The following is a 14,813-nucleotide window of genomic DNA, read 5'->3' on the forward strand; positions in this document are numbered from 1 at the left end:
GGAGCCCTGATCACAGAGAGGGGAGAGAAAGAGAGAGGAGATAGATGCAGTATGCAGGGGATAGTGCAAGAAAAACCGCTTTCCCAAAACCATTGACTGGGAAAACAAGACGGGCTCATAATCACAAGATTTTACAAAGAGTAGAGCTGAAAGTCTGAAGTTTTAGAAGTCCACACCATCACCAGATGCAGTCTGGCAGTCAGAGAGGTTTCCTGTAGAGAAGGAGGGCAGAGGTCAAGGAGCAGACAGCATGTTCTAAGGATCCCTTGGGTCACATTGGGAGAGACAGTTCCTATTCTTGGAGTATATTTGGGAGAGGTGTCACTGCCTATCAGGGGACAAAAGAGTTGATGGGTGCCATTGAGTTTCCCCATTCATTAGCATACAAGCAGAGATGCCTCCTGAGGGCAGCTGACCTGGATGCCAGCTTTTTGCTATGCTTTACCACAAAATCCTGCATGGTCCTGCAACTGCTTTTCTGGGACAAACCCAGGAAAAGCAACAGTGCAGTGAAACTTCCCCTCCACCCCTGAGGATTAGTGCAGGTTTGCACCACATCTGGTCCCTAAAACTTGGAGTTTTGAAACCCAGCCAGCACGCCTAAGATAAAACACAGTTGTGCTGCATCACCGCCAGGTGGCTGGATGCTATGAACAAACAGAGTGAGGGCAGGAATCTGAGGGAAGCCTGGGACACAAGAAGGGAGATTGTTGAGTCTTCTGTGAGGCGTCCTGAATGGTAGAGAGTGCAATCACACCTCTCCAAGGAAGAGTCAGGCCATTTTTCACCCCTCCAATCAGCATGGACAGACTTCAGCAAGCAACACAATGCACAGTGGAGACATGAGCCACTTACATCAAGCCTTGCCCCATTGTGCTCAGCAGGCACCTTTTTACTAGGGCAAATGTGACTGAAAGCCAGAGCAGCAGTGGGACTCTCACCCAGAAGACCAGCACAAACCCCTCACATGCAACAGGTGTACTGATCAGAGAGCATTGCAAAGCTTCCACTCTGAAGAAATAAGACCAAGCATAGGCTTCCATACACACAAAAGACAGACTCCTAGACAAAATGTCAAGATGGAGGAATTCATCCCATAAGAAAGAACAAGGGGTCATGGTCAGGAAGCTAACCAAAACAGATATAAGTAATAGGCCTGAAGCAGAATTTCAAACAACAATCATAAGGATACTAATTGGGCTTGAGAAAAGCATAGAAGAAACCAGAAACTCCCTACCACAGAGATAAAAGACCTAAAAACTAATCAGGCTGAACTAAAAAAAAAAAAATCCTATAACCAAGATGCAAAACTGACTAGAAATAACAACCACAAAGTTGGAAGCACAGAGGAATGAATAAGTGATATAGAAGATAAAATTATGGAAAATAATAAAGCAGAAGAGGGAAAGAAAAATATTGGATCATGAAAGTAGAATTAGGAGGGAGGCAAGATGGTGGAGGAGTAGGGGATTCTTTCAACCAGTCCCCTGAATTTAGCTGGATATCTACCAAACCATTCTGAACACCCACAAAATCAGCCTGAGATGTAAGAATATATATCTGGATCTCTACAAGCAGTAAAACACCACCTTTCCCAAGGTAGGAAGGAAGGAGTCCTGAATCTGTGGGCAGATATTAGAAGATAAGCAGAAGGGGGAGGGAACCGCTATAAGCTGGCTCCTGGAAAGTGATGTAACACCAGAGTGCAAAAGCCTCCTGCACCAGGGGACTGGGCAGCCAGCCAGGAGGGGCTTTATAACAGCGCTCAAACAAGATCTAGGAGCTCAAGTGCAAACCTGGGACTACTCACGTTTTAGAACCACAAAGGTCAGAGACAAGCAGGGCTCCTGAGTGATCACTGAAAAGGTCACAGGGGCGTGCACCCCTCATTTGAGGCTGCGGTTTTCAGTGGCACTTACAGAAACAGAGACGGTGTGTTCTGGAGGGTTCACGGAAGATCAGACTGTGATTTCTCTGCTCTGGTACAGAGGTCTGGGTGCAGACATCTTTTGCTCTGATCCTCAGAAAAGGCAGGGAAAGCAGCCAGAGAACAAAAGCTCAAAAAACTGGTTTCCACGGAGCCCAGCCTCCTGACAGGGGGCAGGGCAACTCTGCCCAAGCAGGGTTGCCTGAAAAACAGTGTGGAAAGCCCTTCCCCCAGAAGACAAGCTGGAAGAACAAGAGGACAACAACCCTAGGGTACTGATAAAACTGTAAAACCCCAAAACCAGGGGAAAATAGTATATGAAGCTCCAGGCGGGACCTCATGGATTGTGTATTTTCAGATACAACTCTTCTTTTTTCTTTTTATTCTTTCTCTTAGGTTTCTTCTCTGTTTTTTTTTTTAACGTTTTCTCATTTCAACTAGATGTTTAATATAACATATTTCATAGTACCTTTTTAACTTGTACTTTTTCACACCTATATTTTTTAAATGTACATATAAACTTCAATGTAGTCTTTTTTCCCTATTCAATATTACTTTTATATGTATACCAGTTTTATTTTCCCTGTAACTCTGGGAAATAGTGTTCTCTAACAAACAGAACAAAATACACCCAGGAAAAACAAACACCCTACCTTGCCCACACAGAGAGATTATAGCCTCCCCTTCCCAGCTTTTCCCTTTTTTCTTTTTCTCTTCTCTTTTTTTTAATTTTAATTTTTTAATTTTATAAATTTTATTCTTGGGTTTCATTTTGACTTTGTTTTTTCAATGGTGGCTTCTGACTGTTCTGGATTTTCCTAGGGTGCATCTTGCCAGGCTTGTGGTTGATATTTTGGACTCTATACATTCCCTCAACCATGCCTCAACAGAATGAATAAGATGAGGAACTCCCATCAAAGAAAAGAACCAGAGACAATGACCTCTCCCGCAGACCTAATGGATATGGATATAAGCAAGATGTCAGAGATAGACTTCAGGGTAGCAATTATAAAGTCAATAGCTAGGCTTGAGAAAACCATTAGCAGCAATATAGAATCTCTAAGGGCAAAAATGAGAGCTAATCAGGTCAAATTTAAAAGTGCTATGAATGAGATGCAGTCTAAACTAGATAGTCTAACAGTGAGGGTAAATGAGACAGAAAAATGAATTAGTGACCTATAAGATAAGCTGATAGAAAGGAAGGAAATGAGGAAGCCTGGGATAAACAACAACAACAACAACAACAAAACAAACAAACAAGAAAACAGACTTAGAGAGATTAACAATGCCATGAAAAGTTCTAATGTCAAAATTATTGGGATCCCTGGACACCTGGGTGGCTCAGTCATTAAGTGTCTGCCTTCGGCTTGAGTCATGATCCCAGGATCCTGGGACAGAACCCCTCATCAGGCTCCTTGCTCTGCGGGAAGCCTGCTTTTCCCTCTCCCACTCCCCTGTTTGTGTTCCCTCTCTCGCTGTGTCTTTCTCTGTCAAATAAATCAACAAAATCTTTAAAAAAATAAAAAAAAGAATTATTGGGATCCCTGAGGCAGTGAAGAGAGAGGAATAGAAGGTATATTTGAGCAAATCTTAGTTGAGAACTTCCATAATCTGGGGAAGGAAACAAGCATTCATGTCCAAGAGGCAGAGAGGACCACTCCCAAGATCATTGAGAACTGACCAAAGCACCAACATATAATAGTAAAACTGGCAAATCTTAGAACAAATGAAGACATCCTGAGAGCAGCTAGGGGGAAAAGATTACTTACATACAGAGGAAGAAACATCAGAATAACATCAGACATATCCACACAGACCTGGCAAGCCAGAAAGAGCTGGCAAGACATGGTACTAAATGAGAAGAACATGCAGCCAAGAATACTTTATCCAGCAAGGCTGTCATTCAGAACAGATGGAGACATGCAGAGCTTCTAAGACTAGCAGAAACTGAAAGTATATGTGACCACCAAGCCAGCCCCATAAAAAATATTAAGAGGTGGGGCGCCTGGGTGGCTCAGTTGGTTAAGTGACTGCTTTCGGCTCAGGTCATGATCCTGGAGTCCTGGGATCGAGTCCTGCATTGGGCTCCCTGCTCAGCAGGGAGTCTGCTTCTCCCTCTGACCCTCCCCCCTCTCATGCTCTCTCTCTCCATCTCATTCTCTCTCTCAAATTAATAAATAAAATCTTAAAAAAAAGAAATATTAAGAGGTAGTCTATAAAAGAAGAAAAACCCCAAGAATAATATAGACCAGAAATTTACAGAGACAATCCATAGAAACAGGGACTGTACAGACAATAGGATGGCAATAAATACATATATTTCAGTAGTTACTCTCAACACGAACAGCCTAAATGCTCTCATGAAATGGCAGACGGTTGCAGATTGTATACAAAGACAGGACCCATCCATATGCTGTTTAGAAAAGACTCATTTTGAACCTAAAGACACCTCCAGACTGTAAGGGGATGGAGAATCATTTTTCATGCCAAGGGACCTCAAAAGAAAGCTGAGGAAGCAATTCTTATTCAGACAAATTAGAATTTAAACCAAACACTGTATTAAGAGATGCAGAGGGACAGTATATAATACTTAAATGGTTTATCCAACAAGAAAATCTAACAATTGTAAATATCTAAGCCCCCACCATGGGAGCAGCCAACTATATAAGCCAGCTGTTAACCAAAATAAATAATCATATCAACAATGATACATTAATAGTAGGAGATTTTAACACTCCACTCTCAGCATTGGACAGATCATCTAAGCAGAAGATCAACAAAGAAACAAGAGCATTGAATGACACACTGGACCATATGGACTTCAAGATATATGCAGAACATTCCACCCTAAAACAGCAGCATACTCATTCTTCTTGAATGCACATGGAACTTTCCCCCAAATAGACCACATACTGGGTCATAAATCAGGTCTCAGCCAATACCAAAAGACTGAGAGTATCCCCTGCATGTTATCAGACCACAATGCCTTGAAACTGGAACTTAATCACAAGAAAAAATTTGGAAGGAATTCAAACACTTGGGAATTAAAGTGCATCCTGCTAAAGAATGATTGGGTCAACCAGGAAATTAAAGAAGAACTTAAAGATTTCATGGAAATCAATGAGAATGAAAACACTTCAGTTCAAAACCTACAGGATACTGCAAAGATGGTCTTAAGAGGGAAATACATAGCCATCCAAGCCTCTCTCAGAAAACTAGAAAAATCCCGAATGCACAAGCTAATCTTACACCTAAAGGAGCTGGAGAAAGAACAGCAAATAAAACCTAAACAAAGCAGGAAAAGAGAAATAATAAAGATTAGAGCAGAGATCAATGAAATAGAAACCAGAAAACAGTAGAACAGATGGATGAAACTAGAAGCTGGTTCTTTTAAAGAATTAATAAGATCGATGAACCACTGGCCAGACTTATGCAAAAAAAGAGAAAGGACCCAAATTAATAAAATCATGAATGAAAGGGGAGAGAACATGACTAACACCAGGGAAATAGAAACAATTATTAGAAATTATTACCGGCAACTATATGCCAGGAAATTAGGCCAACTGGAAGAAATGGTTGCCTTCCTGGAAACTTATAAACTACCAAGACTGAAACAGGAAGAAATAGACAATCTGAATAGACCAATAACCAGTAACGAAATTGAAGCAGTAATCAAAAACCTCCCAAAAAACAAAAGTACAGGGCCAAATGGCTTCCCACGGAATTCTACCAAACATTTAAAGAAGAAATGATAACTATTCTACTGAACTGTTTCAAAAAACAGAAACAGAAGGAAAACTTCCAAACTCATTATATGAGGACAGCATTACCCTGACCTAAAACCAGGCAAAGAGCCCATCAAAAAGGAGAATTACAGACCAATATTTCTGACTGACCATGGATGCCAAAATACTCAACAAGATCCTAGCCAATAGGATCCAACAATACGTTAAAAGGATTATCCATCACGACCAAGTGGGATTTATTCCTGGGATGCAAGGGTGGTTTAACATTCACAAATCAATCAGCATGATAGGTCACATTCACAAAAGAAGAGAAAAGAACCATATGATCGTCTCAATTGATGCAGAAAAAACATTTGACAAAATACAACATTTGTTCATGATTAAAACTCTTCAGAGTATAGGGATAGAGGGAACATTCCTCAATATCATAAAAACCATCTATGAAAAGTCCACAACGAATATCAGCTTTTCCCCTAAGGTTAGGAACACGACAGGGATGACCACTCTCACCACTATTGTGCAACATAGTGCTAGAAGTCCTAGCATCAGCAATCAGGCAACAACAAAAAATAAATAAAAAATAAAAGGTATCCAAATTGACAAAGAAGTCAAACTCTCTCTCTTTGCAGATGACATGATACTTTATGTGGAAAACCCAAAAAACTTCACCTGCAAATTACTAGAACTCATACAGCAATTCAGCAATGTGGCAGTATACAAAATCAATGCACAGAAATCAGGTGCATTTCTATACACTAACAATGTTACTGTATAAAGAGAAATTAAGGAATGTATTCTGTTTACAATAGCAAGAAAAACCATAAGATACCTAAGAATAAACATAACCAAAAAGGTAAATGATCTATACTCTGGGAACTATACAACACTCATGAAAGAAATTGAGGAAGACACAAAAAGATGGAAAAATATTCCATGCTCATGGATTGGAAGAGTAAACATTGTTAAAATGTCTATCCTACCCAGAGCAAGCTACACATTCAATGCCATCTCTATTAAAATACCATTGGCATTTTTCAAGGAGCTGGAACAAACAATCCTAAAATTTGTATGGAAGCAGAAAAGACACTGAATTGCCAAGGGAATGTTGAAAAAGCTAAACAAAGCTGGGGACATCATTTGCCATCTTCAAGCTATATTACAAAGCTGTGATCACCAAGACAGCATGGTATTGGCACAAAAACAGACATATAGACCAATGGAACACAATACAGACTCCAGAAATGGACCCTCAGCTCTATGGCCAACTAATCTTTGACACAGCTGGAAAGAATACCTAATGGAAAAAAGACTGTCTCTTCAATAAATGGTGTTTGGAAAATTGGACAGGTACATATAGAAGAATGGAACTGGACCACTTTCTTACACCATACACAAAGATAAACCCAAAATGGTTGAAAAACCTCAATATGAGACATGAATCCATCAGAATCCTAGAGGAGAACATAGGCAGTAAGCTCTTCAACTTCGGCTGCAACAACTTCTTTCAAGACACATCTCCAGGGCGCCTGGGTGGCTCAGTTGGTTAAGCGACTGCCTTCGGCTCAGGTCATGATCCTGGAGTCCTGGGATTGGGTCCCGCATTGGGCTTCTTGCTCAGCAGGGAGTCTGCTTCTCCCTCTGACCCTCTTCCCTTTCGTGCTTTCTATCTCTCATTCTCTCTCTCTCTTTCTCAAATAAATAAACAAAATCTTTAAAAAAAAAGACACATCTCCAAAGACAAAGGAAACAAAAGGAAAAAGGAACTTTTGTGATCTCATCAAAACAAAAACTACTGCATAGCAAAAGAAAAAGTCAACAAAACAAAGAGGCAACCCATGGAATGGGACAAGATATTTGCAAATGACATTACAGATAAAGGTCTGATATCCAAAATTTATAAAGAACTTCTCAAACTCAACACTCAGAGAACAAATAACCCAGTCAAAAAATGTGCAGAAGACGTAGACACTTCTCCAAAGAAGATGTACAAATGGCTAACAGACATGAAAAAAATGTTAATCATCCTTAACTATCAGGGAAATACAAACCAAAACCACAGTTACATTAGTTAGAATGGCCAAAATTAACAAAACAAGAAATAACAAATGTTGGCGAGGATGTGGAGAAGGGGGAACCCTCTTACACTCTTGGTGGGAAAGCAAGTTGGTACAACCACTCTTGAAAACAGTATGGAAGTTCCTCAAGGAGTTAAAAATAGAGCTACCCTAAGAAGCAACAATTGCAGTACTAGGTATTTACCCCAATGATACAGATGTAGTGAAAAGTAGGGGCACATGCATCCCAATGTTCATGACAACAATGTCCACAATCACCAAACTGGGGAAGGAGCTGAGATGCCCAACAGATGAATGGATAAAGAATAAGTGGTACATATATCCAATGGAATATTATTCAGCCATCAGAAAGGAAGAATGCCTACCATTTGCATTGACATGGATGGTACTGGAGGGCATTATGCTAAGTGAAGTAAGTCAAGCATAGAAAGACAATTATCATATGGTTTCATTCATATGTGGAACATAAACAATAGCACAGAGTACCATAGGGGAAGAGAAGGGAATCTGAAGGGGGAGAAATCAGAGAGGGAGATGAACCATGAGAAACTAGGGACCCTGGGAAACACACTGAGGGTTTCAGAAAGGAGGGTGGTGGAAGGATGGGGTAACAGGGTAATGGGTATTAAGGAGGGCATGTGTTGTGATGAGCACTGGGTGTTATATGCAATTAATGAATCATTGAACACTACATCAAAAACTAATGATGTACTATGTAGTGGCTAACTGAACATAATAAAAATAAATAAATAAATAAATAAATAAATAAATAAATAAATAAATAAAAGTAGAATTAGGGAACTCAGTGACTTAATAAAGCATAATGACACTCATCTCATAGGAGTCCCAGAAGAAGAAGAGAGGAAAAAATTTGCAGAAGTTTGATTTGAGTAAATTGTAGCTGAAAACTTCCCTAATCTGGGGATATAACCAGACATCTAAATCCACAAGGCACAGAGAACTCCCACCAAAATCAACAAAAACAGGTCAACACCAAGAAATATCATAAAATTTGGAAAATACAGACATAAGGAAAGAATCCTGGAAGAAGCAAGGGAATAGAAAACCCTGACCTACAAGACAAGACAAATAAGGTTAGCAGCACATCTGTCCACAAAATCCTGGCATGCCAAAAGAGAATGGCATGATATATTCAAGGTGCTGAATGGGAAAGATATGCAGCCATGAATACTTTATCCAGCAAGCCTGTCATTCAGAAGAGAAAGAGAGATAAAGAGTTTCCCAGACAAACAAAACTAAAGGAGTTCATGACCACTAAACCAGCCCTGCAAGAAATAATAAAGGGACTCTTTGAGTGGGAAAGTGAGATTAAAATCAACAAAGACTAGAAAGGAACAGAAAATCTCCAAAAACAACAACTTTACAGGTAATACAATGGAACTAAATTCATATCTATCAGTAATCACTCTGAATGTTAATGCTCCAATCAAAAGACAGAAGGTATCAGAATAGATCTAAAAAACCAAGAAGTATCTGTATGCTGCCTACCAGAGACTCATTTTAGACCTAGAGACACTTGCAGATTGAAAGTGAGGGAATGGCGAAAAATCAAACATGTTAACAGATATCAAAAGAAAGTCGGAATAGCCATACTTATATCAGAAAAACTAGATTTTAACCAAAGACTGTAACAAGAAATGAAGAAGGGCACTATATCATAATAAAGGTGTCTATCCAAAAAGAAGATCCAACAATTGCAAATACTTGTGCCCCCAACTTGGTAACACCTGATATATAAAATATTTAATAACAAGTCTAAAGAAACTCTTTGATAATAACACAATAATAGTAGGGGACTTTAACACCCCACTTATATGAATGGACAGATCATCTAAGCAGATAAACAAGGAAACAATGGCTTTGAATGACACACTGGACAAATGGACCTCACAGATATATTCAGAAAATTTCATCCTGAAGCAGCAGGATATAATTCCTTTTTGAGTGCACCTGGATATTCTTCAGAATAGACCACATACTAGGTTACAAATCATGCCTCAACAAAAACAAGGTTGTGATCATACTATGCATCTTTTCTGATCACAGTGCTATGAAACTTGAAGTCAATCATAAGAAAATTTTGGAAAGACCACAAATACATGGAGGGTAAAAAACATTCTATTAAAGAATGAATAGGTTAACCAGGAAATTAAAGAAGAAATAAAAAAATACAGGGAACCAAATGAAGATAAAAACAAAACAGTTCAAAATCCTTGGGATGCAGCCAAAGCAGTCATAAGAGGGAATTATGTAGCAATACAAGCCTACCTCAAGAAACAAGAAAAATCTCAAATACTCAAGATAGCCATACACCTAAAAGAGCTAGAAAAAGAACAAATAAAGCCTAACGGAATTTACTATTTCTTAGTCTTACTGCTTTGGGAAGACCCTGTACTTTAAATCAGCATATATCAAGTTTGAATGTTAAGAAGACAATTGAAACAATTTTTTGGCTGAGGCTCAGAAAAGCACAAAACACTGTCATCTTGACCTTATTTTTCTGCTGCACTGAGGTTTACAACCTATATTTTAATGTGACCCATAATTAATATCATCCTCAATGGGGAATAACAGAGAGCTTTTCCTCTAAGGTAGGAACAAACAGGGATGTCCAATTTCACCATTGTTATTTAACATAGTAGTGGAAGCCATAGCCTCAGCAGTAAGACAACAAAAAGAAATAAAAAGTATCCTGGGGTACCTGGGTAGCTCACTCGGTTAAAAGAACTGACTCTTGATTTCAGCTCAGGTTATGATCTCAGGGTCCTGGGATTAGGCCCCACATCAGGCTCCATGCTCAGTGTCTGAGTCTGAGTCTGCTTGAAATTCTATCCCTCTGCCCCTCCCCCTGCTTCATGTCTTCTCTCTCTCAAATAAATAAAATCTTTTAAATAAAGAAATAAAAAGCATCCAAATTAGCAAAGAAAAAGTTAAATTTTCACTCTTTGTGGATGACATGATACTCTATGTAGAAAACCTGATAGACTCAACCAAAAAAATTGGTAGAACCAATACATAATACAACATTGCAAGGTAAGAATCAATGTACAGAAATTTGTTTAATTTCTATACACCAATAATGAAGCAGCGGAAAGAGAAATCAAGGAATTAATCCCATTTACAATTGTACCAACAACAATAAGATACCTAGAAATAAATCTATCCAAAGAGGTGAAAGGTCTGTACACTGAAAACTATAAAACACTGATGAAAGAAATTAAAGAGGACAAAAGAAATGGAAACACATTCCATGCTCATGGAGTGGAAGAACAAATATTGCTAAAATGTCTATACTACCCAAAGCAATCTATACATTTAATTCAATCCCTATCAAATTACCATCAGCATTTTTCACAGAACTAGAACAAACAATGCTGAAAGTTGTATGGAACCACAGAACACCCCGAATAGCCAATGCAATCTTGAAAAAGAAAAGTAAAGCTGGAGGCATCATAATTCTGGACTTCAAGCTATCTTACAAAGCTGTTGTCATCAAATATGGTAGTGGCACAAAAATAGACACATAAATCAATGGAACAGAAGAGAAAACCAAGGAATGGACCCACAACTATATGGTCAACTAATCTTCAATAAAGCAAGAAAGAATATCCAATGGGAAAAAAAAGACAGTCTCTTCAACAAATGGTGTTGGGAATATTGGACAGCAACATGCAGCAAAAAGGAACTGGGCCACTTTCTTAAACCAAACATAAAAATAAATTCAAAATGGATGTAAGACCTAAATGTGAGACAGGAATCCATCAAAATCTTAGAGGAGAAGACAGGCAGCAACTTCTTTGACCTCAACTACAGCAACTTCTTACTAGACACATTGCTTGAGGTTTGGGAAACAAAACCAAAAATGAATTATTGGGACTTGATCAAGATAAAAAGCTTCTGCACAGCAAAGAAAACAATCAACAAAACTAAAAAGCAGTGTATGGAATGGAAGTAGATATTTGCAAAGGACATATCTGATAAAGGGTTAATATCTGAAATCTATAAAGAACTTATCCAACTCAACATCCAAAAAAGAGATAACCCAGTTAAGAAATGGGCAGAAGACATGAATAGACACTTTTCCAAAGAAAACATCCAGATGGCTAACAGACACATGAAAAGATGTTCAACATCACTCATCATTAGGGAAATACAAATCAAAATCATGATGAGACACCACCTCAAACCTGTCAGTATGGCTAAAATTAACAACACAAGAAACCATAGATGTTGGTGAGGATGTGGAGAAAGGATAAACCTCTTGTACTGTTGGTGGGAATTCAAACTGGTACAGCCACTGTGGAAAACAATATGGAGCTTCCTTAGAAAGTTAAAAATAGAGCCACCCTATAACCCAGCAATTGCACTACTAGGTATTTACTTAAAGGATACAAAAATACTGATTCCAAGGGGCACATGCACCCCAATGTTTATAGCAACATTATCAACAATAGGTAAATTTTAGAAAAAGCCAAAATATGTCCATCAAGTGGACAATGGATAAAGATGTAGTATGTTTGTCTTTGTCTGTGCATGTATATTACTCAGCCATCAAAAAGAATGAAATCTTATAATTTGCAATGACATGGATGTAGCTAGATTGTATTATCCTAAGTGGACCAAGTCAGTCAGAGAAAGTCAAATACCATATTATTTCACACATATGTGGAATAAAGAAAACAGATTAACATGGGGGAAAGGAAAAATAGAGAAAAGCAAACCATGAGAAACTCTTGACTATAGAGAACAAACTGAGTGTTGATGGAAGGGAGGTGGGAGGTGGATGGGATAAATTGGTGATGGGTATTAAGGAGGGCACTTGTGTTGATTACTGGCTGGTATATGAAAGTGATGAATCACCAACTTCTATGCCTGAAACCAATATTACACTATATGTTTACTATCAAGAATTTAAATAAAAATTTGAAAAATGCATATATAATAAAAAATAAAGTAATATAAAATAAAACAAAATTACTATGAATAAAAATAAATGCTATAGACGTTAAAAGAGAATAAAGGATATATTATGAATAACTATAAAATGATAAATACATATGGGAAGTGGAAGAAGAATTCCAAAATACAAAACACCATTAAGAAAATTACATATAAAATGAAAAATTGGAAAAAAAATAAATAAAAGAAAGCCAGAGTAGCATTACTTATATTGGACAAAATATACTTTAAAATAAAGTATGTAAAGGGGGCATCTGGGTGGCATAGTCAGTTAAGCGTCAAACTCCTGGTTTCAGCTCAAGTCATGATCTTAAGGTTGTGAGATCAAGCCATGTGCTGAACATGGTGTCTGTTTTAGATTCTGTCCTTCTCCCTTGGCCCCTCCCTCAACTCATGCATGCACACATGTGCACTCTCTCTCTCTCAAATAAATAAATAAATCTTTAAAAAAACACAAAAATGTATAAAGGGTCAAGAAGGGCACTATATAATAATTAAGGGAACAATACAACAAGAGAATATAAGAATTGTAAACATTTATGCACCCAATATGGGAGCACCCACATACATAAAACAGTTAATGGCAAACATAAAGGAACTAATAGATATGAATACAATGACAGTAGCAAACTTTAACACCCCAGTTACAGGGATGGACAGATCACTCAAACAAATAATCAAAAAGGAACAGAGGCTTTGAATTCCACACTGGACCAGATGGATTTAACAGATATATTCAGAACATTCCATCCTAAAACAGCAGAATACACATTCTTTTCAGGTACACATGAAATTTTCTCCAGAATGAATCACATATTGGGCCACAAAACCAGCCTCGAAAAATTCAAAATGATCAAAATCAAACCATCCATGTTTCTTGATCACAACACTATGAAACTTGAAGTTAACCACAAGAAAAAACCTGGAAAGACCAAAAATACACGGGGGTTAAATAACATGCTACATAAAACAATGAATGAGTAAACCAAGAAATCAAAGAAAAAAATAAAAAAGTACATGAAAATAATAAAAAATTAAAACACAAAGGTCCAAAGCCTTTGGCATACAGCAAAAATGGTTCTAAGAAGGATGTATATAGCAATAGGACCCTACCTCAAGAAGCAAGAATAATCTCAAATAAACAACCTAACCTTATAACTGAAGCATCTAGAAAAAAAATAAATAAATAAAAACCAAACCAGCAGAAGGAAAGAAATAATAAAAAGGAGAACAGAAATAAATGATATAGAAACTAAAAACAAAAACAAAACAAAAGAAAACAACAACAACAACAACAATGGAACAGCTCAATGAAACCAGGAGCCAGTTCTTTGAAAACACTAGTAAGATTGATAAACCTCTACCCAGACTTCTCAAAAAGAAAAAAGAAAGGACCCAATAAAACCACAAATGAGAGAAAAAAAAAACAAGTAATACCATAGAAATACAAGCAGTTGTAAGAGCATATTATGAAAAATTATATGCCAACAAATTAGACAAACTAGAAGAAATGGATAAATTCCTAGAAACATATAACCTTCCAAAACTGAAGTTGGAAGAAATAGAAAATTTGAACAGACTAATTACCAGAAGGAAATTGAATCAATAATCAAAAAACTCCCAACAAACTAAAGTCCAGGACCAGATTGCTTCACAGGTAAATTCTACCAAATATTTAAAGAGTTAATACCGCCTCTCTAAGCTCAGACCTAGTTTGCAGTGACACGGATAAACACACGAAGAAGGTTGGAATTGTGGGTAAATACAAGACCTGTTATGGCGCTTCCCTCAAAAAAATGGTGAAGAAGATTGATATAAGCCAGCACACCAAGTACACTTGCTCCTTCTGTGGCAAAACCAAGATGAAAAGATGAACTGTGGGATCTGGCATTGTGGCTCCTACATGAAAACCATCACCAGTGGCACCTGGACTTACAACACCACTTCTGCTGTAAAGTAAAATCTGCCATCAGAAGACTGAAGGAGTTGAAAGACCAGTAGAAGCTCCACCATCTGAAATATTGCTAGCCTATAATAAATGGGTTCATTTATGTAACAAAAATTAATTAATTAATTAAAGAGTTA

The 14,813-nt window shown here is 37.8% G+C and overlaps 1 protein-coding gene and 1 pseudogene across 1 annotated transcript in view; one reads left to right on the top strand and one right to left on the bottom strand.

Annotated features, from left to right (window-relative positions):
- Positions 1–14,729, top strand: part of LOC114207429 (large ribosomal subunit protein eL43 pseudogene) — a 29,221-nt pseudogene extending 14,492 nt beyond the window's left edge.
- Positions 1–14,813, bottom strand: part of PCDH11X (protocadherin 11 X-linked) — a 570,208-nt gene that overhangs the window by 546,442 nt on the left and 8,953 nt on the right.

This window comes from Eumetopias jubatus, unplaced genomic scaffold (genome assembly GCF_037043125.1).
Source record: "Eumetopias jubatus isolate StellerSeaLion01/CBP00866 unplaced genomic scaffold, mEumJub1_p1.0 scaffold_11, whole genome shotgun sequence".
NCBI lineage: Eukaryota > Metazoa > Chordata > Mammalia > Carnivora > Otariidae > Eumetopias > Eumetopias jubatus.